Source organism: Columba livia, chromosome 5 (assembly GCF_036013475.1).
Source record: "Columba livia isolate bColLiv1 breed racing homer chromosome 5, bColLiv1.pat.W.v2, whole genome shotgun sequence".
Classification (NCBI taxonomy): domain Eukaryota; kingdom Metazoa; phylum Chordata; class Aves; order Columbiformes; family Columbidae; genus Columba; species Columba livia.
This window is the reverse complement of record NC_088606.1, coordinates 15,316,762-15,340,734: the sequence shown is the minus strand read 5'-3', so window position 1 is coordinate 15,340,734 and position 23,973 is coordinate 15,316,762. Positions and strand designations below refer to the sequence as shown.

General features: G+C 40.0%; 1 protein-coding gene across 1 annotated transcript in view; it reads left to right on the top strand.

The window, feature by feature from the left end:
* VRK1 (VRK serine/threonine kinase 1) overlaps nt 1-23,973 on the top strand; it is a 62,338-nt gene that overhangs the window by 34,762 nt on the left and 3,603 nt on the right. The gene's annotated exons all lie outside the window — the stretch shown is intronic.

Here is a 23,973-nt window from a genome sequence, read left to right as displayed (position 1 = left end):
GAAGAACTGTTGTCAGGAAGGCATATTGTATTCTCTTGCTTGTGTTGCATACTCAAAGTTAATGTCATTCTTTTGTAGTTTAGTTAATTGGCGTTTTATTTTTCTTTAGTAACTTTAGTAACTTCCTTTCTTTATTTTCCAAGTTTTCAAGGAGCATGTTTTCTTTTGACACTACCAAAGCCAAATGCACCAAACACAGACATTTCCATATATTTGAAAAGAGTGTTTTGAGGTACAGATTTCATAAGCCAGCCCTATATCTTCACACCCCCAAAATGTCCTGGAAAAAAGTCTGTATTGGCAAGTGTTCTGTGAAGGGAAAGGTGCTTTCTATTCTAGGCGAATGTTGTTTACAGGGATTGTCTCTGCTCACGATAGACTGTGCAGAACTGCAGTCTGCGCAGGCAAGAACATCTCTGGCTCGCTGGAAGCTGCAGGGACGTTTGGGTGTGGGACGATCAGGATGAGCCAAAAAGAAGGCTGCGATAATACCTGCACTACTACCCTGTGTGTCGCATACAGTACGTGCTTGCACACGTGTGTTTTAGCTGTTTTGCAGAACAGCAATGGGGAAATACACCACTTTATAAGAGGTGGAGAGTGTAGCAGGTTTTTGTTGACATCCCTATTTGAAAGTAAAGCCCCTAACACAAAAGCAGCAAGCTGCCTTTAGACTGCATTTACTGCTCTTGATGACTCCAGTTGTGTGTAAATATTAGAAAACAGCAGGGTCCTGCATTCCAAGAATCACTTGAGCAGTGCCATGAAGACAAGTGTCCTTACTGGTATTGTAGTCACACTCCCAAGCTCTCCTGCTGTTTCTAATCTGTGCGCACAGCCGTGAAAAAAACTGGACTGACATTTACAGGCACAGCAGGGAGACACTTGAGTAGGGAATGTTAAAGACTCCGCTACCTATGTTTCAAAGTGGCCACCATACATGATAAATCTTCACAGGAGAACTAGTCGGCACTTCAGCTAATGGTGTAATGAGGATATTGATAATGAATGCTGCACAGAATGCTGCTTTTAGTGCTTGAACATTTTGCGGACAGATTGTTTGTATTTTTTTTCCCTAATCTAAAATATCTGGAGAGAGAATCAAATTCAGGATGGGTATAAGGTATTTTTTAGATGGTGCCGGTTAAATAATTTTTACAGGAATATTTCCCAATAAGTTAATATAAAATAATAATGTAATTCCTGGTAACTCTTGCAGCTAGCATTAAGAAGGGGGTCAGTTGCTTTCCTGAGTAGTTTGACAGACTTTACTCACTGCTTTGTCCCAGTGAGCTGCCAGATTTGGGATGCCATAATACCAGTAATGCAATTAGGTTTTCTGCGCGTTGTCTGGTTGACTTCTCAGTTAAGAGTTTCTTTCCCTTTGGGAATAAGACTAGACAGACTGTCATTTGCTATTACTAATTCTGCTTAGCATTATCACTGGAGCTTTTTTGTAATTAGCTATCTTAGTTAGCTCTTAAATTTTAATAGCCAATTGAAGCTACATTTTAGCCAAGTTCCATATCTAAATTGCATTCAGTCCATTAACAAAGTTGGTTAAAAGGCTATTAAAACAAAAGCCAATATATGGTGGTTAGCACTTACATGTTTGTGGCGGCAGCAGTACCATCCTCCCATGAATAGTCTCAAGAAATGGCACTTCCTTCTAGCAAAGGAAGTGCACAAACAATGGCCAAAGTTTGTTTGGGGAACAAAGGCTGATTATACAGAGCACTTGTAGAAAAAAAAGATAAAACTGAAGTGTGTCTTTTCTGGTAGAAGGTGGGAGAGATGGGGAGGGAGATGCAGAAGGGGGCAATTAATGGTTCTGCTCAGATTTGACAGGTTCTGGAAAAGCCAAATAAACAAAGTGATGTTTTTCTCCATTTCAGCTGATCAAAATTATTAGCAAAACCATCTGAAGCACCTTCTGGTGGAATTGTCATCTTGCTGAGTTTAGTTTGTGAAACATCCTGCCAGACATTAAAAAAACTGTAAGCATGCCAGCACATAGGCTCAGAGCACCGCTTCTCTAATTGATAGACCCTATCATTTTCTTTTTTTTTACTGAAGACCATGGCTGGATAGCTCAGCCTTCCGAGTAATTTAGCGTAGCATCAGTCTGGATTTTTTATCCCTAGGAGCACTTGTTTAAATTAGATTTTTCTCCTCTTTTCTTTCTTAAGGTGTAGACAGGAGATTAACAGCCTTTGGATCATCCTGTGACAAATAATGCCTTTTTCAGACTTTTCTGCTTCTTAAAAAAAAGGTATCTTTACTATTGTGAAGACGTCAGATATTAATACTGCTGTAGCTTTAATAGTCTACCAGTTGCTGATGGGTTGTTTCAAGGGTGGTTTGCAGTGCCCTGTATGGGTGATGATAGAAATGTGTCAGTAGCTTCATTGTAGGAGATGTGAGGCAAATCCCAGGTTATGCCTGAACAAGCAGTTTATATATATATATATATATTATATGCTTTTACCATCATATATAAAGGAACATCTAAATTAGAGTTTCCATAGTGCACCGCTTCCATTGTTAAACAAGATATAGAGCTGGTGCTTATTGAACATGAGTCGGATCCTGTTGTTTGTAGCTGCACTGCAACATCAAACCGATTGGAAAAGCTCCGTGGCACTAAGTGCCAATTCCTTCACCTCCCATGCTGGGTTGTGAGCACTGGGCTTTTTACTATGATGCAGTACTCAAAGGGAGAATGAGTATGCTTTATCTGTCTGAGGACTGATTTTTGTGATGCCCTTTCTCAAAGACAGGGAGAAAGCAGGTGTGGTGGGACCAACTTCTCTGGAAGCTGGAAATTCCTGGAGTCCTAGTTGGGATCTTCCTGCAGCTTTATGCAAATGCGTGCTAGCTTGCATGCATTGTAGTGTTCTTCCCTGATGTTTTCTGCGTTGAGCAGCTGAAGATTTAGAAAGGTGATTCCATTAATTCTTTGCTTCATTTTAGACCTTCTTTATATCTGTGTGTGATACCCCTGTAGCAACAGTTTGTTTGTTTGTTTGTTTGTTTGTTTTTCCTTTTCTCCCGAAGGGACATAGAGAAAAGGGAACATAATTTTCCTGCGAACTGAGTTTTTCCTGAATGCAGAGTAAGCCAGACAGCTCATAAAAATGCAACAGCTCTAATTGGATGCTACCGACTAGTTTTCTCTACACTGACGTGCCATGTTTTTAAAGATGAAGTCACCAGCGGTATTGCACTTGAACCTCTTTCTCATGGTCTGTGGTTTATCTTATCCCAACCAAAACCTATCTCCTTTCAGACTGGAGCATATCCTGCCTTTGCAGGCTTCCACGCCACGTTTTAAACATGGTTTTTAACTCACTTGCATTTAGGTCTACTGCATAAAAATACCTGACGCATTTTCAAATGGACCTCAAGTTCCACATCTGCCTGAGATACTGACAAGTGAATCCTGACAGCTTTTTTTTTTCACCATTGTGAATGCTGCAAGAAGCCAAAACTGAGGCTTTGCATTTTCTCATGGATACCCCAAAGGGTAAAAGAGTTGTGGAGGAACTGTCATTTGATGGGACGAAGATTGCCTCCCGTATTTCTATTCCTTGTCTTGGAAGGTCAGCTTTCCAACCCTGCAGACCTTGACTGCTGTGATGGGTTTTTCTTAAGTATACTCAAAAGAAAAGTGATGAGAACATGAGGCAGCTGTGAAGTACAGTAGAAGTAAAAAGAAAATATACATTTTTATGAACTTTCCTGAACTAATTCCTTTTGCCAGACCACTCCAGACATGAAGAAGCTGGCACAGTGGTAATCTGCATCTGTGGCTTCTGAGAGAAGAAAAACGCTTCCTTGGCAAACAGAGCAAGAAACCTATAAAATTAGGGATTAATATGTTCATTTATACAGAAGCAGTGAGAACACAATAACATGAAATACAACCAAGGAGGATGCATTTAGAAGACAAAAGAGCCCTGGAAGGGAAGGTACTTAGCTTTGTTCAGAATGCAAACTATAACACGCAGTTCTGGGAATTGGTGAATTGCACAGCTGAATGTTAAAAGAAATTACTTCATTCCACAAGAAATACATGATCTGTGCCTTGAAAATCTGAAGGTACTTTCCTTTTCCTTTCTGCCAGGAGAGGGGTGGAACACTGGATCTACTTGAAAGTAAGTAACCCTCCAGCTAATTTTGTCTATCTGCTGCTAAACCTGAACAAAAATAGTTTTACTAATAAACTGAATTCCTTTCTGAAAACAGATATATCTAAAAAAAAAATAAAAGGGCCTTTATTCTTCCGTTCTCACTAACCTCTTATTACGGAGCTATTTCCTTTGGAATGGTGCGGGTGGATCTGCGCTAGCAAATCTGCAGTCTCTGACTCACTTCTAATAATGCTTGGTGATAGCCTAGCGGAAGGTATACAGTAAACACCACCATATTTAGAAGACAATATGGTGCTGAAAATATCTGGGCATGGTCTAACAACTAGTTCCTTCTGTCACTGACAGAGCTGATCATCAGTAATTTATAGGCGCTGTGGTTTTTTTGTTTGGTTGTTTGTGTTTTTTTAACCAGTGTTTTCAAACCTGGAAAGACGTGGAATTTAAAACTCAGCTCTATCCAGACCAGGTGTTGCTTGATAGACTGCTTCAGAGACTGGCAAAATATTGTGCCTCTGTTATCTTCATACGTTAGCTGGCTCCATGTGCGGCAATGAGTTGTCTCTCTGATTGCTTGTTTCCCTTCCTCAAGTCAAAGTCCTCCTAAAAACAATTTTGAAACTCATAATCCATTTCTCATATAAGTGCAGCACAAAGTTTTCTCTAAATCTGACCAAAATACTTTTTTCTCTGAGTGAAAACTATTCTGTTTTGGGGATGAATTCCAGTTGTTTCAATGGAAAGTCTGACTTTTCTGAGGTGGTAGTGCCCACAATATAATTTGAAGCCAGTAAGAGCTGCAGGTATCCAGTATTTCTGAAAATTAAGTTTATGTTCCTCTAAAATGCACCCCTTGCCTGCAAGAAAGTTAATTATATTTTTGGCTGTTTAGCACACTGCTGAATTATTCTTTAAGAGCAGTGATAGAAGCAAAACCGCAAGAGAGGCCCTAACAGGGAGTAATTCATAATTGAAATAGCATGCTGCAGCACAGTAACTGTGAAGCTAACCCACAGAACTTATGCTTGAACTTGACATTCCTTGATTAACTGAGGGTACTGTGACCGAGGTAATGAGGAACCACACGAGTGAGAAACAAATGTCTTGAAATGTGTTTGTGTTTTTGCTGTGTTCTTCACAACTTTTGCATGTTGGCTTTGTTTTAAGCTTGTTCAAGAGGTGGTTGTCTTCTTACCCATCTGCATAGCACCTGGTGTACTAGAACGTGAGATACTGAGTGCCAATGGTAAAATGAATTTTTTTTATTAGTTACTTTGCTTACTTCATGTCAATATGCTTCTTCCTTCTGCCTTCCAAGGGAATTTTCGGGTTATTCCAGCAAGTAGTTTAGCTTTATTAGACTAATTATTTAGCCTCATTAAGCTAATTGTTAGCCTTTTTGAAATGTGCGTTGCCCTGAAGAGCACTGAAAATGAGGAGAGCCAGAGCAGACCTGAGGCACTGGCAGTCCAGGGCACAACAGACCATTGTGCTTATAGATGATGAAATAGGTTTGCTCTTCTGGACAGGCTCTCTGCTTCTTGCCTAAGGTTGAAGATTCAAGGTGTGGGCTTTTCCTACAACAGTGGTTTCCTTGCTGCTTCCCCTTGATCATATCTGCCTGGAAAAAGCAAGACAGAGCTGTTCACTTTCGGTCCTTCCTTCATCTGTCTTTTTCAGTCATATTCAATCTGATTTCTTCCCCCCTTAAGTGCAGACAGCTGTAATTACTATTTGATGCACTTTTTTAATTAGAGTTGTGCATGCGATGTCCAAAGCCCTGGGACCAGAAGTGTGAGTCCTGCACAGGTACTGGGGACCCACTAGATCCCTGTGGGTCAGCTGGAATTCACAGCTTGGCAGGGGCTGTGATACTACAGGGAGCCTTCAAGGGAACACCAATAGTGAAGGAGGGTTTTCTCTCCACTCTCCCTTATTTTCTCTCCTTCTGTTCCTCTCTTTCACCATAGCATCTCCTCAGATCTTTACAGGACCTACAGACATTGCTTTCCCATTCCATCCATTTTCCCTCTGTTTGTCCCCACAGACACATCTGAAGACTCATCAGAGTTCACTGTGTTTCCACATCATGATGTTGCCTTCCACAGTCCTATTAGTTTTTCTGAAAGACCATCAAACTGGGAATGAACGAACTGTACCAAAGAAATGATTTCTTCTGGAAAACCATTTTATCTACACGTGTGCTGTTCAAACATGAGACTTTCATAGGCATGATAATTTTTTTTTTGTGTAAATGTGTTATCTTGGTATGGTTTCTTGGGAGCGTTTGAATTTCTTCATGTGTTAATGGTCCACAAGGGAGAGACAGCATAGATTATAAGCCTGTAATTATCTCATGAGTTCTCAAGAATCTAGACTGGAAGATGGACAAAGATTTTTTGTACATCATATCACATTCCCCTGTGAGCTTGTTCACTGTAGAAACCTTCCTGAATGCATGGGTAGCCCATGTAGGTCAGCAGCAAGCAATGTGTCTGACATCTTAAAATTGCAAGTTTTATTTGAACTGCAATACTTCTTTAGAAAAGTGCCAGAGCATATTATGTGCCCAACAGCTGATCAGTCTAGTAGAACACCAGCCAAATCTCTGATGGCAAAGGGACTTGCATCATTTTCTCGCAAAGGGACTTCCTTCATTTTAACGAAACATTATCAAATGTGGTAAGGAAGACTTTTTTAACCTTTCCAACAGGAAGGTTGGAAAGAATTAGTGAGTTTCTGAATGGAGCACTTCCTCTCCAGAAGTTCATAAATTCAAACTTTAACTGAGAAATGACATTCATTAAATAGATTGTTCATTAAGAAATAAATGAATGTCTGCTAAGCTTTTTCCATTTTTTTGTTGTCTTCATCACAACCTGAAGAAGATATCTTTGTCTGAATTGGTGAATTTCAAACTGCCCTAACAGGCACATTCCTTTTACGGGCAAGAGCACACCTGCTGTTGTATCACAAGCAGTGACATGTTTCTAGTATATGATCTACTGGCAAGTTAAAGTCATCGGCCCCAAAAAGACTATCAGACTTGTGTGCATACCTGCATACCTCACATCAGCATTTATGATCATTGCCAGTTACTTATGTTTGTGCTAGTCATGGCACAGATGTGATCTGTTCTTCCCCAGTTCCTGGTGACATCCCAGTGTCTGAAGAAGACATTAATTAAGAGGAAGGGTAGGGAACGTCTGGTGGGTGGATGGGAAAGAGGGATTTCAGGATATCTGGTCCACAGACACTTGTAATCAGGAAGTCATGACTCCCAACAGGTCCGTGTATCATCACTGCTGCCTTTGATACTGGTCTACTACCCAATTTACTATCACCAGCACTGTCACAGGATACACTAGATTTTCAGTCCTGTCATAAGTTCCTCCAGGTCTTAGTACAGAATCTGGATTTCTTGCTTTGTGTTTCTCTGGAAGAATCAGTGAAACATACATCAGTGCTGAATTTACCGCATCAGATTTTAGTGGTAGATTAATCCTGATAATTAATGAAGCATTATCAAATGTGGTAAGGAAGACTTTTTTAACCTTTCCAACAGGAAGGTTGGAAAGAATTAGCGAGTTTCTGAATGGAGCACTTCCTCTCCAGAAGCCTTTTATTTTTTTGTCTGTGAAGTACAGGCCCAGTCTAAGCACTGAAACAAGATGGGGGAATAAAACTTCGATATGTCTTTGATCATTCAAACTCTGCAGAAACTCAGGGCAAATCATTGCTACTTCTTTCTGTTTTCAGAACAAGGTTTTTGAGAGCAGTCAAGTTCAGCAATTACTATTTTGGAAATTTAAACGGATCACTAAAATACATTCATCTTTTTGCTTCCTCCTCATCAAAGTATTTGATTACCATTTGATGGCTGGAGGACATCACAGTCAGAAACCCTTTGCCTCTCACTGTTGTATCCTTTGCAAAGAAGAAGATGAGTTCAAGACCTGCCCCAGAATTCATACCTGCTTTCTACCTCCTTTTGAGAGGTTGAGAGGTGTTAAGAGTTGCTCATAGCTTACAGAGGGCACACGCATAAGTGATACCAAATGGAATTGAACTATTTCTGAAATGTCTAAGAGTACCTCTGATGTGGAGCACAGTTCTTTTAAGAATTAGGGCATGCTATTCCTCTACATTTCTTTGCTGTGGCAAAAATGGACAAGTCAGTGGATTAATTATGTAAAACTTTTATTTAGTTTTGCTTCACATTAATGATGGGGATAGCATGTGGAGAAATTCATTTTTACATTCAGGATTTCTTACAGTTAGCCTGTTTTACCAAAGTTAAGGTTCAGTCTCTTCTCTGTCTGATTTGTGTTCTTATCAACAATCCTGACATTTTATTATTAAAGGGAAGACTCTACAAGCTAAAACTCAGAAAAAGAGCTTTTTATTAAGGCCTTTCCCCGCCCCCCTTAAACTGTTCTATGCTCCCTACCCTACAAAATATGAGCAAGCACTAGAAGAGAAGAATTAATCAACAGCAACCAAATGATATAAAGAGAGACATTATTTTTCACCTGTCCTTTTTAGAAGGGTAATTGAAAGAGACAGAAGTCAACTAAATTTAGTGCACTAAAACAATGTACAGTACTGTGAGTTCCTCAACCTAATGGATCAAATATAGTTCTTTAAATCCTTCCAATTGCCAGTCCAAGGAGAGAGAATAAAAGGAGGCTTTATTTTCAAAGTTATTATTCAGTTAACTGTAAAATAATTTTCAAAGATAAAAAGACATCCTGAATGCTTTATTTAGTGTGGATTCAAGTTGGAATTTTTTGTTCTTCAAAAAGTTTTCATCACCAGAATCACTTGCCTTCCTTGTTCAGGAATTTAAAACCCACATTCAGACCTGTCAAGTCTTATACTTGGAGAATGAGACTCATTCAGCTGATTCCTGTCTTGCACGTTTCTACAGATAGGCTGGACATCAGTCAGAGAGTAGATTCACGTTGCAACTAAGCCAGTCTAATAGGTACCTGGGGTCACTGGCTCAGACCCATTTCTTTTTGCTGTTCCCTAGTTATGTGTTCCTGCCCCCTCTGCCGTACCAGTATTGTTGCTCATTCGAGCCTATAGTGAGCTCAATACACCTGCCAAATGTACAACCCTTTTGTTAAAACAGGGGTTGGGTCTTTTTGTTTCTTTATTTTCAGAAGAAAATTATAAAACCTCTTTTTATCTAATTATTTTTTCTTCTTCCCTGGCCCTTAATACTTATGTCATCTGTCACTGGGCTGGATGTAAATAATTGATGCACTGGCCAAAAGTAGTTGTTGGGTGGCTCTGAATAACTGTCCTGTCCTAAGAGTCCTACACTCCTTTCTGAAAAATTCCCTTCCGCCCTCATACAGTGGAGAATTAGCAAAGTACCTGATTGAGCTGCTTCATTGTGCCTCATCACTGATATTTTCCTACTGAGAAATACATATAGTAAGTAGCATGTAAAAGTCAATTATGGAAAGCAAACTCTTGCAGGCCAAAAGAAGAAGTGAAAACCTTACAATTATCTCAATTTTAACATCATTGCTTCTAGTAGTGGAGCCTCAAGTACCCCAGGCATTGTCACTCTCAGCCTGACGCTTGTGCCACATTTTGCTGCTCTTCTTGTCACCGATTAAGCAGGTCAGGAGGTTAACTCTAGAATGCCCATTTCAAGCTATTCACTTTGTAATTAGAAGAAGTGCTGGCTTGGAATACGATAAAATGATTTAGAATAATTTCCAGGGCTGTCAGGACGCATGTAATAGACCTATGACTCCAAGAGACACGCTCTGGATGTTGAATGACTGGCAGGGAAAAGTTGGAACCAGTTTTCTCCTAAGCCACCCTGTACGGGTTCTTGTGTTATAATAAAGCTATGATTATACAATAGATGGATTTGCTTTTTCATGAAATGGATTACCAGTAAGTGTGTGAGGTAGTCATGACATGATGTTTCACTGTAACATTGAAAAAAACCCAAAATACACATCCTTTCGTGCAAAAGCAGTGGCCCACAGGATAATCTATTTGTGTTGGAAGGATAATGAGAGCATTCAAAATTTTAGACCTTCACCTGAAATGTGCATGTCTGAAGCTTTGTGTGTTGTAATTATGAAGGGAAGACATTCTTCCCACAACTATACTACTTACTTGAGAGAAAGAGAAATTGCAAAGAATGTGGAGTGTAAAAATCATTCTTGATATTTTAAATAGTATTGACTAGCCACTCTAAAGATTTCAAGGGGCTGCTTGATAGAGACAATAGAGAATTTTCTACGTGTCAGCTTTGCAGAAACATTTTCTATATTTGATTGTTTTCTTGAGTGCAGCAACAGAGTATACAAAACATTTGGCATCAATAATGATTTCATACATCTTTCTTCCAAAGATCTCAAGCTATTCTACAAACATTGAGCCTTACAGCCTCAGTAGGAGAAGGTCATATGTAGGAGCCGAGTACCATCTTCCTTTTAAAGACAGAGAAACAGGGGACAAGAAACACTGTTCAGCTTGCTGAGCATCACATGCTGAATCAGATGCTAAACTGCATATAAAACCCCCAGGCAGTACCTATCACTTCCTCTCCTGGTCCTTCATACAAGTCTTGAAAAGCATTTGTTTTTGATTCACTGTCCTGCTAAGTTATTTAGGTACAATGTTAATGTCCTATGGAGGCCTTGTGGAGTAAAATAGCCTCAGTCCATCAAGTGAAATCTGAGGAGCTAGCTGTAGTAGAAGCTATACAGGCTCTTCTCTGAACTCCTTTATCTATCTGTCACAAATTAAGAGCAGTGTGAGTATGTCCTCAATTATTTCTCTTGGTCAGTTGCTTTTAAATACCAGGGGCTGCACTGAACTCATCATCTGGCCTCTCCTGGGCTGGGAATTACATTAGTCACCCTAAGATGGCAAATGTATGTGCTGCACCAACCAAACATTCACATGGCTGCCCATTTCCCAAGTCTTTTAAAATATGATTACCTGGGTGGACATGAAATGGTTGACTGAGTAGGTTGTGTCATCACCTTAATTACAATGCCAGGACTCCTCTGGTGTTACGGAGGACAGCAGTTAGCTCATTTCTGCCTCTTGATCTGAGGGAATCTTCCTGATGTTCACAGCAGGATGCTGGGAGTCAGCAGGATGCTGGATACAGTGCCTGTTCCTGAGACTGGATTCATTTTAGAGCCTTTCCTACCCCTCTTTCAGAAATGCAGAAAACTCAGCCTGCTTCGGAGTTCTTTGCACTTTATAGATGACGCACCCTATGCAAAAGCAAATTCTGATTGCTTTATTGACAGCAATTAGCAAAATGTCTCCCATTACATTCCTGAAATCTACTTCGTAGAAGTGGGGAAAGTGAACTGATATACATTTTCTTTGCATTTTGAAGAACTGGTCTTTTCAAAATGATAGTTATAGGAAACTGCTAGTACATAATTCAAAAAAGACCATGTATATTTACCTTTTGAAATACTTTTTACAATTTTTCAGTTTTCTAGTAATTCTATGATTGCAATCCATTCATCAGTTTGTAGGATGAATTCAAACTATGCGTTCATAGTGGGTGTTTTCTAAAAAAAGGCAATAATAATGCAGTAAAAGTATTCAGTTGTTTATACAAGTTTGGCTTAAACTGAAGGTCTTTTGTAATGCTAGTAAAAATAACTGTGCTTCACTTTCTGACGGCAGTGAGGGGAGACAAAACTGGTGCCTACATCTTCTGAAATTTCAAGGGGAAAATTAGATTGTCAGGAAATGGTTTGAAACAGATGCTCAGGTATTGTGAGGAATGCAAACTACGATGTCCAGCATTCCTAGATGCATCAGAGTTGAATACAGTGTCTTTGAGTAGACATCCCACACTCTTTTGTATTAAGTGTGATTAGCTCATTACAGAAATGTGTTCTGTCTTTACCTTCTCACTGCTTGCTATAGCAGCATGGGAAGAAGTTGACCCTTCATGTTACCTTGTGTTTTAACAGCTGTATATGCAAAATCTCCACTGCTTATTGGATTGCCTGCTTGAAGCCAGCTATGGCCTACCATCAAAAGCTATTTATCAGGTTTCATAGTGGGGTGGTAAAACCAGTAGAGCCACAATATTATGTTTGTGGTAGCCCATATAGGGGCCAGGGTATAATCATGCAAGGTGAGCTTTTTTTGGGAATGGACTTCTACAATCCAGTTGCCTGGTATTCACAAAATAGAGTGTATCTGTGCACATGGGTTTGTTCAAGGACAGAGCAAGGGTGGGAGGACACACTGAGGAGGATCCTAGTGAAGTTTGGGGGTGTAATGTGGGAGCAAAGCTTGAGACTACAGATAAATGCTTCATTCAAGAGTAGATGGGCACTTGCTAATGCTCTCTTCTCCCACTTCCCAGTGGGGTTTGCTGCACTTCAGGCCTGTGTTAAGCCACGCAAAGGTCCTTCCTGCCTGGCAAAGGAAGACTGTGGCCATGGCACCATGAAGCATCCTAGAGGCTGAAGGGTGGGCCAGGTCTGTAGGTCAGGCTTGTCATGTGCAAACTAGCATGGGCTGCAGAGGGGTCAGGGGGTTGTGGGACCAGGGGTACCACTGGGAGATGACAGCCTGGGTGTCCATGCAGATGGCTGTGGGGCTCTGCAGGTCCCTGGGAGAAGAGATTTAAGTGATTACAGTGAGGCTCAGTCAGGAATCTGTTGTTGTAGGAAAACCTTGTTTTTTACATGCAGAAGAAATCCTCTTCAGTTGGGTTGTGGCTTCTATTTAGCTCCACCTGCAAGTCCATAAAGGCATTGAAAATTTCCAGTATTTTCATACTCAACTCAAGCCCTGTAAAATACACACTAGACCTACATGACAGCTCTGGCTGAGAGACTGCCAAAGCTTTTAAAACTTTATAAAGTTATAAACATATATAAACTATATATGTACACTGGAAACAATCCAGATGTGAGAAACATCTGAGAAGGCACATGGTAAACACAAACTCAGTTACTTTTTTATTACATAAAAGCTACAGGTTTGCCTCAGAACTGCAGAGCTCTGACTACAGCAAATTTGGAAAGCAGCCTGGCATGGTTTAAGGCAGACCTATTTCTGTGCTGGAGAAGTGATTTCACAGGTATTTGGGGGATTTGAGGGAGAGGCAGAAGAGCGTTCCCTGTTAGCTATTATAAAAGTGGCTGCATATATCTGAGCACCTTATGCAACCAGCTACATTAGGTATACAAAATATGCAACTATCATCCGGGGCACTGACTGGATATGAGCAGAGTCCATGGATGGCCGTTGTCTCCTGCCATGCTATGTCTCTTCAATTTACAGTTTTTCTCTTATACATTTATATTCTATAACTGCTTGTAAACCCATGAGATACACTCAGTTCAAGCCTCCTTTTCCATGAAGAGTACTTACAAAAATGTAGCTGTGGGCCTTGGTCCACATACAGTCGTTTCAGAAGTGGGTGCCTCTTGTTGCTGAACTACTCACTGACCACTTAGTGCCACATTTCAGACAATTGCTGTGTTTATTTAATAAATATTCACACTTATTTGGGACTTAAAGCCAAGTCCTGCTGATAAACAGGCCTTGACAGACTTGGGTAGAGACTGGTGTTGTCGCAGAAAGACATTTTAGTAAGCTGAGAAAACTCCAAGTGATTGTATTGAAGAGAGCCCACACAAAGCTGTAGAGATGTGCCATGAGTAGGGTCTGCAGAAACAACTCCATGGCCACTTGCAGCCACTTTGTGGCAACAGAGAAGAGGAACTTTCCTAGAAAGTAGGCAAGAAAGGAGCTAGAAACTATTTTCAAGAGAAAAATAATCTTTAAGCCAGAAAGGTCTTACTCTTCCGTCAGAAGGAAGAAGAGTCAGTACGGGGTTGACCTAAGGACTCAGGCTGGGTTGCAGCCCCCTCAACAATGCACAAAGGAACACACGACTGTAGTCAGGAGCTTCTTGTAGACTTATACTTGTCATGACTTGAAGGTTTGTTTTTAAAAGAATATTTGTCCTCTGTGTTAAACTTCTCAGCTTCTCGCTTCTCTGTTGCATTACATCTGAAAGGGTTAACAGGGGAATTTGCTCCACAGCCAAGAGACTTCAGAGGGTAACAGGAACCGAAGTCTTTGAAGGTCTGTGGCCCCATCGCAGGGGCCTGGACACAGTGTGGGTCTCTGCCAGCTGCGTCAGGCATAAGAATATGATTCAGAGGCCACGAGCCAGAAAGAGTAACGGATTGATTATCACGTAACCCCTCCTTTTGCCTTTTCGGTGGGGGTAGGGGCTTGTTGAAACATTGGAGACTGGGGGGTGTCAGCGCAGAAGTGAATGGCCTGAGCACGATACCATCAGAGGGCAGCATTGCTCAGACACAAGGCTGGACACCTTTCAGCTTTGTCCTGCATGCGTCCATGGAAGGGCTCCTTCTTCTCTGAGGACCACTACACACTCCCTGTCTCATGGGGGACACTGGCTGTGTCATCAGCGTGGGATACTGTGCAGTAGAGCCAGGCTTATGGGGGAACTGCTGAGCCCATGGCCTGTGTTAGCTGCTCACCGATCCCTTGGCGAAGTCTTCCGTCCTTGAGCTAGTTTTTGCCTTTTTTTTTTTTTTGTCTTTGAGTGTCTTCAAAAAGATAATTACAAGGAGTTGGGGCCATTTGCTCAAGTTACTTTTAATCCCCGTGGTGGTTGTAATGAAGTGTGTACTGCACATCCATTTTACTAAAGTAGTGTATAAGGACACACTTGACTTGCTTTCCCTCTGCAGATGAGAAAGGACAGATCATTAAGAAAACAGGTTCGCTACATTATTGGAGCCTTCAAACAGATCCCCCAGCCTGACTGCTTTGGAAGAGCTGCTGACTGAGTCTTTGAGACCTACGGAGATCTTTGGTAAAGGGCTTTAAAATGCTTCCTTTCCCTGTAGTTTTGTGCTGATCCCAGCGTCATTGCAGGTTTTATCTCAAAACAGCCAGACTGCTTTGGTTGCCTCTATGAGAACATCAGTAAAAGCACACTAATGAACAGGAGAAATGTGCATTAGAGGAAACGACATAGAAACACCCCTTACCAAGGAAGAAACATGTTTCTGAAGATTTCCACTTTGTAACCCTGGCAGCTGCCATTCCGTCATGGTTCAGGTAGGGATTTGGGATACAGGTCTTTACATGCCCACTGGCCTGTCCCATGCTGAGAGTCCAAGGTACTGGTACAGGATAGATGTTTTCATGTTCAAATCCTCCTCTCAACTGCACAGAAGTTGCAGCACATGCGCAGATGCATGTTCGTTTATTATTTCCTGAAAAACTGGCCCCTCGGAGCTACTCTCCATGGAAGCTATGTCCTGCAGTCTCTCACAGAGAAGCCAACAACAGAGGTTTAAATCATGCCCTTCTCATGTGTCAGAAGAAATAACTCCCCAACCAGAGTGCATTTTGAAGCTGAGATTACATTGGAGCTTCCAAGCTAGATATATTTTATATAAAATAATTACACAGTCTTGTGTTTAAGATTTACGCTCAAGTTTGTCTTTGATCTAGGAAATGCTCATTTCCCAAAGTGGAATGGCATCAATAGGAGAGATTCATACCTCAAATAGCTTTATTGCTTCAGGCCTGGGGTGCTGTCCTGGAAGACTGAAAACAGGGCTGTTCCATTCCAAGTGATCTGCCTAAGCATTACAATTTGTGAATAAAAGTCAGAAGTGAAAAGGGGGAAAGTTGGCATAAACAGTTTTATAACAATTACAACTTGCATTTTCTCTGCCTTAAAAAAACCAAACCAAACCAAAACCAAAATGATTTGTTTCAATCCAAACCAAATGCAGACGATTTATCTTTGTTACAGAAAAAAAATAAAATATTTGGTCTGGATCAATTTTATTTTTTTTCACTTTCTTCTTTTATTTTGGTTTACCTGGTAAGTAATTTTCTCCAATATGATTAGAAGGGTATATGCAGAGATTCACTGAGCAGAAGTCTGTTCATACTTTTACAAAACTTTGGTCACTGGATTTGGCATTGTTTGTCAAAGCTTTGATTGACATAACATTATGATGCATTTTTGTCCATGGTGACAGACCCAACATCCTTTGTTAGGAGGAAAGGAATTACATTGCTTTTTCATATCTGCAGAGGGATACAGAGACCAGGAAGGGATAGGAATAAATTCCTGCTGTTCATTAATCATTTACCTTTGCATTATCCTGCCATCCTTCATTGCTTCCTGCAAGTTTCCTAATGTCAGAACACACTAGATTGAAAGTATTAGATTAAAGGTAACTGGGGACTGAAGGTCTTGCTTTTAGGATCAGGGCATCACCCTAACATGAAAACACCCCACGATTAATAAGGTTTTGCTTCACTGTTCTGCAATTCAAAGGAACTTTGAAGTCTACATATGTAAATGACCAGAGTAAACTCTGAATGACCACTAAAACAAACCCACTTGCTATTTATTATTTTATAGCACTGCTGAATATGCTACTTACTTCAGAATAACTTAGTTGTCTATGCAGAGCATTTGCAGACAGAGGAGTCAGCATGTGCTGGTCTGATATTTGTTGGTAGCTCAGACTAAATTATTTTAGTGCCCCTTCATCCCTTAAAAAACGATAACTGAATCTACTACTCAGAATCAAAAGTATGCCATCGCTGTATTAAAGCATTGGGCTGTTTCACAAAAAAATTTCTGAGCTCTTTATTATAACTAAGAGCTCATTCAGAAAAAAGCAAAGTAGTTAATTTTGCAGTGAGAGTAAAACACATTCTCTGAATTCCCCAAAGAAGGTTTTCCCATGGTAAGCTCAGCCAGGTGAGATCTCAGGAGGAACAGTGAGCAGAAAGTGATTCACGTGATGTTTAGACTTGTGGTTTGCTGCTTTGCAAAGTGCCACATAAACTGACTAACAAAAATGTTAATTTTCAATTAGGTGTCACTCATGAAGCATCTGTACTTCTCTGAGAGCTTGCAGCGCACTCCGATGCTGCATTCTTACATTCTGCCATCATTGCTTCAGAAGTCAGTGCTGATTTCTTCTCCACATTCCCCTATGGCAGCCTTAAATGCCTTTAATTTACCATGACGCAAGATACGTATCAGTCTATTTTCTTTCCTTTCTCACTGTATCTCAACTTGAACTGAGCTTTTGGTGGGGTCACCCCATGCTTCCCTTAGTATCACATTTAAGGCATCCAGATGGGGTGACAGAATGGAACAAGACACCAGCCCTCCATCTGTTAAAAAAAAAAAAATAAAAAAAAAAAAGAAAAAGAAAAAAAAAGAAATTAAATACAAGGTTTTATTGTTCTTTAAGTAAGAACAGATACAGTCTGTATGTCAAGGCCAAACTATATGCTATTAAATCTATCCTTTGAAGTCTTCCATTGGGCTGACCAAGGACAGATGGTAAGCTGTTATCATTTGATATGGGATTAGGTCAAGTCGAAGTTCAAGTTTGAAGGTAACAGTGAGAGTCTCAGTTCAGCTGTCAAATGTATTACTTTATATAATGAATAGCACATAGTCAGCATCTTTGCTACTGTTCTGTTAGTTTAAAAATTGAGAGATTTATTTAGCCACAGATTTCCACACTCTTTAGAAGACTCAAATGGCAACATGTATCTGTTCTAACTTAGTAGCTGAATATCAATACAATCTTTACTATTTTGGAAAAGAACAGAGTCTAGGTCTAGGACGTACCAGCCTAAAACAAAATGCTCTTTTTATTATTGTTATTATTGTTATTATTATTATTATTATTATTATTATTATTATTATTATTATTATTATTATTTTAATCTGGCTCATACATTTGCCTTTGTGTTTTTATTTTTTTTGCATATGTACCAAACCCATGATAATCTCATTGGAGGAATCAATTGCTAGTATCAGATGTAGGGAAAGCTGTAGCAGCATTTCATTTCTTACACTTTATTTTCACACCCAAATAATGAATGAAGACCACTGACCGTGAAGCTGAAATGCTGCATACATGTCTGGCTGTCTATTCTTTAAATTTGGCAGAGGAGATGAACGTGCCTTAAAAAAATCTAACCAAACATGTTTGGAAACAGCTTTTGCAGAACTGGCTGATGTTTGCCATATGACACGTGCAATGGACATTAGACATAATTGGAAGCAAGTAAAGCAGTTAAATGTGTGCCAGTTGAAAAGCTGAGACAAAGCAAACTCTCAGGATCTGGTCATAATCTTACACAATAAACCTGTGGCAGCCTCATGACTTAATAACGTGCACTGCTCATATGAGTTAAGGACTGATGGGATGAGCCTTTGCTGGCTAAAGCTGCTCAGAATAACTCCCTAAAGAACAGGTCTTCTTTATAGCTCAATCTTGTTTTTGGTTTTGTTCTTCATAAAGTCCCCCTGGAAGAAATTCAGTGGAAAGGAAACTCTTTCCTATTAGGTGTGTTGAGGCAGAAAAGAGAAGTAGTCTTGAACCCTGACAGAGTCAGGTGCTGTATATTCACAGGAGAAAAAAGTGCTATTGTAGCATAGGGGTTGTGTTTCAGGTATGAGTCAAGAAATTAAAACAATCTAAGTTTTTTCTGGTACTGTTCACTATATTATGGGTACACATTCACTTCTCCATATGACATTTGTTCTTTTATGTACTTATTACATATGTTAACGTGTCATGTGAATAAGTAAATATTGCCAGAAAAACAGGACTTTTGAAGTTGTGACACTTAGTGCTTCATCACTTGACATTCAACAGCTCTTTTTAATTTTTACAGTTGGGATGATGTGTAGCTGACTGTAGCGTTGTACTGTGTTAGTAACACATCCAAACTAAAAAAAGAGACAATCCTAGAACTGTTTCTGTTTTGCTCTCAGCTCAAAAAGGTTTCTGTCTAAAGGCTCAGGACTCAGTTCCCAGTTGAACAGACTTTTAATCTTGGCTGAGGGTAGTGGGAAAGTCACTTCATACCATTTTTCCTGTCCCCTGGACTTGGTCTGGATGAAGCTGCTGTTGTAAAAAGCCTGCAGGCTTCCTCCTGTCACAAGGAATGCTGTCGTCTCCCTGAGTGCTGCTGAACGTCGAGGCTCAGATGCAGCACAGTCTAGTCTGCTGTGTCCTTCACTACTCTGCTTTCTCCCCTTGCCACCCATTTGCAGTGCTGAGCCAGCAAACACTGGGCAGAGTGACGGGTGAGATCTGGCAGGCAGACAGGTACTGCACAGGTGATGGACAAGGGATAACATGCTCCTGCATGACTGCTTCTTTAGAGATCCACAATACACTGCACTCTGATCAATATCCTCCCTTGTACAATACAGAATTTTTTAACTTCAGCCTTTAGTTTTAGGACTGATAGATCTGGAAATATCAGCTATACAGGCTGGCCTTTTCCTTATCCACCTTATCCTTATCCAGGTAGCTGTATCCATCTCAGAGAATGGGTATGGAGTGAATGTAGCAGTATCACTTGGAGAAATATTCCTTGGAGAAGAGGCTTTAGGAACTTGTTGAGCATTTCTGTGAGCCTTTTCTCACCTCAGTATAAGCTTTATACTATTGCTATGGACTATAAAAATGGAAAATTGTGACATCAAATGGAAAGAGCCTAGGATCTACTACTGTTTTTAAAGTCACTCAGAAAAAGCAAAACATTTTCATTTCAGAATACTGGTCTTTTCCACCTTTTTTGTGTTTAACTGTTTATTATGCTTACTTTAACTAAGACCTGTCTCTGTATTCGCTATTCAAACAGAAGAAAGCTTCCATTATATGTGGCAACATAAAGGAGTGTTCAAAAATCAAAACCAAACTGCATTTGTTCAGTATATTTTGGTATACAAATGTATTCAAAATATGCTAATCTACACACACTTTGAGATCATTCACGCACATTCCTGTGGTCCTTTCAGTTTGTTTTTTTCCTTGCACTTTGCTCTCTGCTTATTCCTTTGAGAAGGGATCCATAGCCTCCTCAGTTTCAAAATTCTCTGGGAACTGCAGCTTCATTTATTTGAGTCCATTTAGGGGCTTGAATTATTATTCTTGGGTTTTGGGATAGATGGTGAGCAGACTGAAACCCCACAAGCACTTGGCCTCACACATACAGCATTAATGTTTCTCTTTGGGGATCCACCAGGTCCCCTGGAAAGTTCTGGGGAGATCCTGAACTTGCCTTCACTTCATTTTTTGGCACAAGCTGACTTGACCCCAGACCTGCATATAAACAAATTTGAGCATGCTCCCTATATGCACTTCTGCTTACAACGTTTCTCTTGACTGTTCATGTGACTTTTCTAGAGACCTGAACAATATCTGGAGGCTGATGTGCTCCTCATGACCCACAAGAAAGCATTGTCTCCTCAGGGCACAAGGTGCTCAGATCATGAGGATAGGACACCCTGAAGCCTGTGAGTCTCAGTGTGTCTTTGGGGCACACCTCCATACTCTGTTCCACTAAACATGGACTGCTCCTTGTATGATTGCACGAGGACAGGTGTAATGCAAACAAGGACGACAAAATACTAAAGCAAATTAGAGTTCATGGGTGTGAATCAACAATTAGGATCATTGTAATAATTTTTCTCCATAAATAGCAACAGCAAAGTAATTGCTTTGTAGAAGGCTATGATATAATAAGTAAAAATTGTACTACCTAAAAAATAAAAAAAAATCCTGCTTTGCAATATCTGGGGGCCATGGCTGTCAAGGGCCAACACAGCCATCAAGAAAGTCTAAAATTAAAACAGACAAGTTGCCAATGCATAAAACTGCCATCATTATGTTCACTTCCCAGTTTGTTTCAATGACCATCCCATCTGTGAAACGTATTTCTGTGGGACAGTTAAGGGTTGCAAGCATAAACTAGGCTGTTGGCGTAAATGCCGCAACCCAGGTGTCGCTCTTGTTTGAAAAATGCCCGGGTGGCCCCACTGCCAAGGATATAACTGCAGACAATACAATCCAGAAATCCCTTTCCAAAGCAGTGAGTAATTGAAATTTATGTACTTGCATAACTCATTTATTGCCGGGAGAGTGACAAATCCAAGGTTGTCGGCTCCAGCCATAGGGGTTTTTCCCTGATCCAAGAGGCCTGTGACTTTATTGCTTGAATGGGAGAGCTGAGGCTGGTGATTTGCACCACTGTTTAGAGGCTGGGATGTATGGCTGGGGATCTGCCTGATGAGAGGTAGGGGCACAAACTGCTTTCCCTGGCAGGAAGAAAAATACCTCAGCGGGAGTCATTTACATGAGTAAGAGTTGAAATCCGAGGCCTCAGGCTGATCTGATAGGCTCTAATTATTTTCTAGAATGAAAACTGCCTCTGATCTGCCCCATTCCTAGAAATGTGGTAGTGCCCACCAATTCTTTTTTATTTCAAATCAAAATGGAAAGGCTTTTAAGATAATTCCTGGTTTTAAGCATCATTGTGATTGAGATTTGGGAAATAAGTCTGGGATATCTTCAACAATATCATGCTGGAAAAATTCCTCACATCTGGGAGATCTATTTCTGCTCTGTCATGGACAGAGATGAATCCATAACTTCACTGTAGCTTATGAAGACACATATCTGGTAATAAAATGGAAAGAGGTGTTTTTTTTTTTTTTTTCTGTGAAGGGTCTGTGGAGCTCTTAAATGATAGATGCTATAGAAATATTAAGTATTACTGTGACTAATAAAATGATTTGCCACAAAGGTTTGTTTTAACAAGCAGGTGCTCTCATGTCAGGTGTCCGAGCAGAGACACAGTCTCAGCTTCTGGACATTGGGGCTATCTTTGCTTTCCTTTCTCTTCCAAAGTGCCCATCCTTTCTTCCATTTTACTATCTGTCACCATAGGGTTTTTTTTCTCTTTTAAAGAGGTGAAAGAGTTCTGTTTAGGAGAAGATGGTCCTAATGCTCCATGGACTGAACAAATTATATACTATCACCAAAAGTTTTCTTCAATGGTAAAATCTTCTGGGAATATCACTGTAGTTTCCTAAATATTGGGACACCTGATGAACAACGACAATGTTGTTGGTACCGCTTCACTTTTTAAAGCAAAATGAGACTGTACATGTATTGTAGGGGAGAATGGGATGAGATTTTGGCTTTCACTTTTATACAAAACAGATTTTTTTTTTTTTGCTCTTGAATGGAAGAAAGTCACTGACTGTTATTGCTTAGGGCAGCAAAGTTCTTATACATTGAAATCAATACTAAGAAACTTTGTACTCTGAATTGGGACTATTCTTGGCCCCCAAAGCTCTGTCTGTTCTACAGATAGTGGAGAAATTAAATTTCATGGCAGCCTTTCATAATCAAAGAAGCTGAGGCCTGGAAAGGTCAGTCAACCTGCTCTTGCTAGTGGGAGGGGACCGTAAGCTCTATCCAGTTCTCTTTACCTGACTTGAAGTTTTTCTCTTACGAACAGCTGTCCTGTATCTTGCCCCAAATCCTGAGTCAGCTGGATCTATAGTGTGAGGATTGCAATAAACTCTGTAACAACAGCTTTTCTTTTACCTTCCCTGGTGGAGAGAGGCACTGGCTGAGCTGAATTTATGACTTCCTATGTCCCTTTAACCACAAGCCTGACCTTCTTCATTAAAGTCCCTATGTTACAATAGTCTTGTCAGGATTTAGCGGTTGTGCTTATAATTAATTAAGAGGTACTAAGTTTGAAAAGTCATTAGAAATCAAATCACAAAGGATAAGTTAAAAACCTTTCTGTGGACTTTGGCATGACCCTGTAATACCTCTAAACCCACATCAACAAAAAGGGACATTAATAAAATCATTATATATTTTAAGAATAACACCTTGCCCATGTAGAGTTTATGACTACAAATGAATACGTGTCAGGGAACACCATCAAGTCCATTAGGCCAAAGATTTCACTGATACTATTAATTTAGAGGGGGTGGAACTTGTACGTTGCTGTGATGGTCAGTAACATAAAAAATTTAAAATAGAGATAAAAGTCTTTTTCTCCTTTTTTATCTCAGCCTTGTATGCCATGCAAACTTCTAGGTATGAATAAAAATAAAACTTGCTGCCATGATTTACTCATTCATGTATCTTTTTTTTTTTTTTTTTTAATCACTAGAAATCTATTCCAGTGCCTGTAAAGTCTTAATGAGACCTAGCAACATTATGAGTGCTGGGAGCAATCGCCCTTCAGCCTCATGCCTGCAAACGCTCTTGAGGCATGCATATATCTCATTATGGCCGAACGCCCTGTCATGTGTTATTCCTTACTTAGTGACAATTTGTCACTGTCACCCTTGACATGTCACTCTGCTGCAGAAGGATTTGACTTCAGTGCAAAATGTGACAATCAGATGAGAGAATTTTGTAATCTGAATTGAAATATGGGGCTGAGAGAGACTAATTTCATTCAAACACAATCCTAATACAGCATAAAGGGGAAGAAATATTTGCATTTAAGGATTTTTGTTAAGGTTCTTTCCCTTTGCCTTTCCCCAGCCCCCGCTCTCCCACTTCAATTATTCCTTAGGATAATGCTTTTATTTTTGAAGGATGGAGTCTTACATTTTAATACCATGCATTTTCAATTAAGTGCACTAAGATCCATGGATATAACTATTACTTAAACTATAAGTAATGGTTACATGTAAAAATTAGGGAAACATATTGTGCTTTAGATAAATTACATTCACATTACTTCTTATTATAAATGGGGTAGAAAATGGATTTTTAGCTCTGGCTGGCCAAAGAGCCAACATTTGTATCTACTTCATTTGTTTAAATATATTTCAAGCCAGATTGAAATCCATATTGCCTGACATTAATTGAGTACTGAAGCATCAGTGTACTCAAGTTTCATAAACCACTGATGAGTGAGTTTC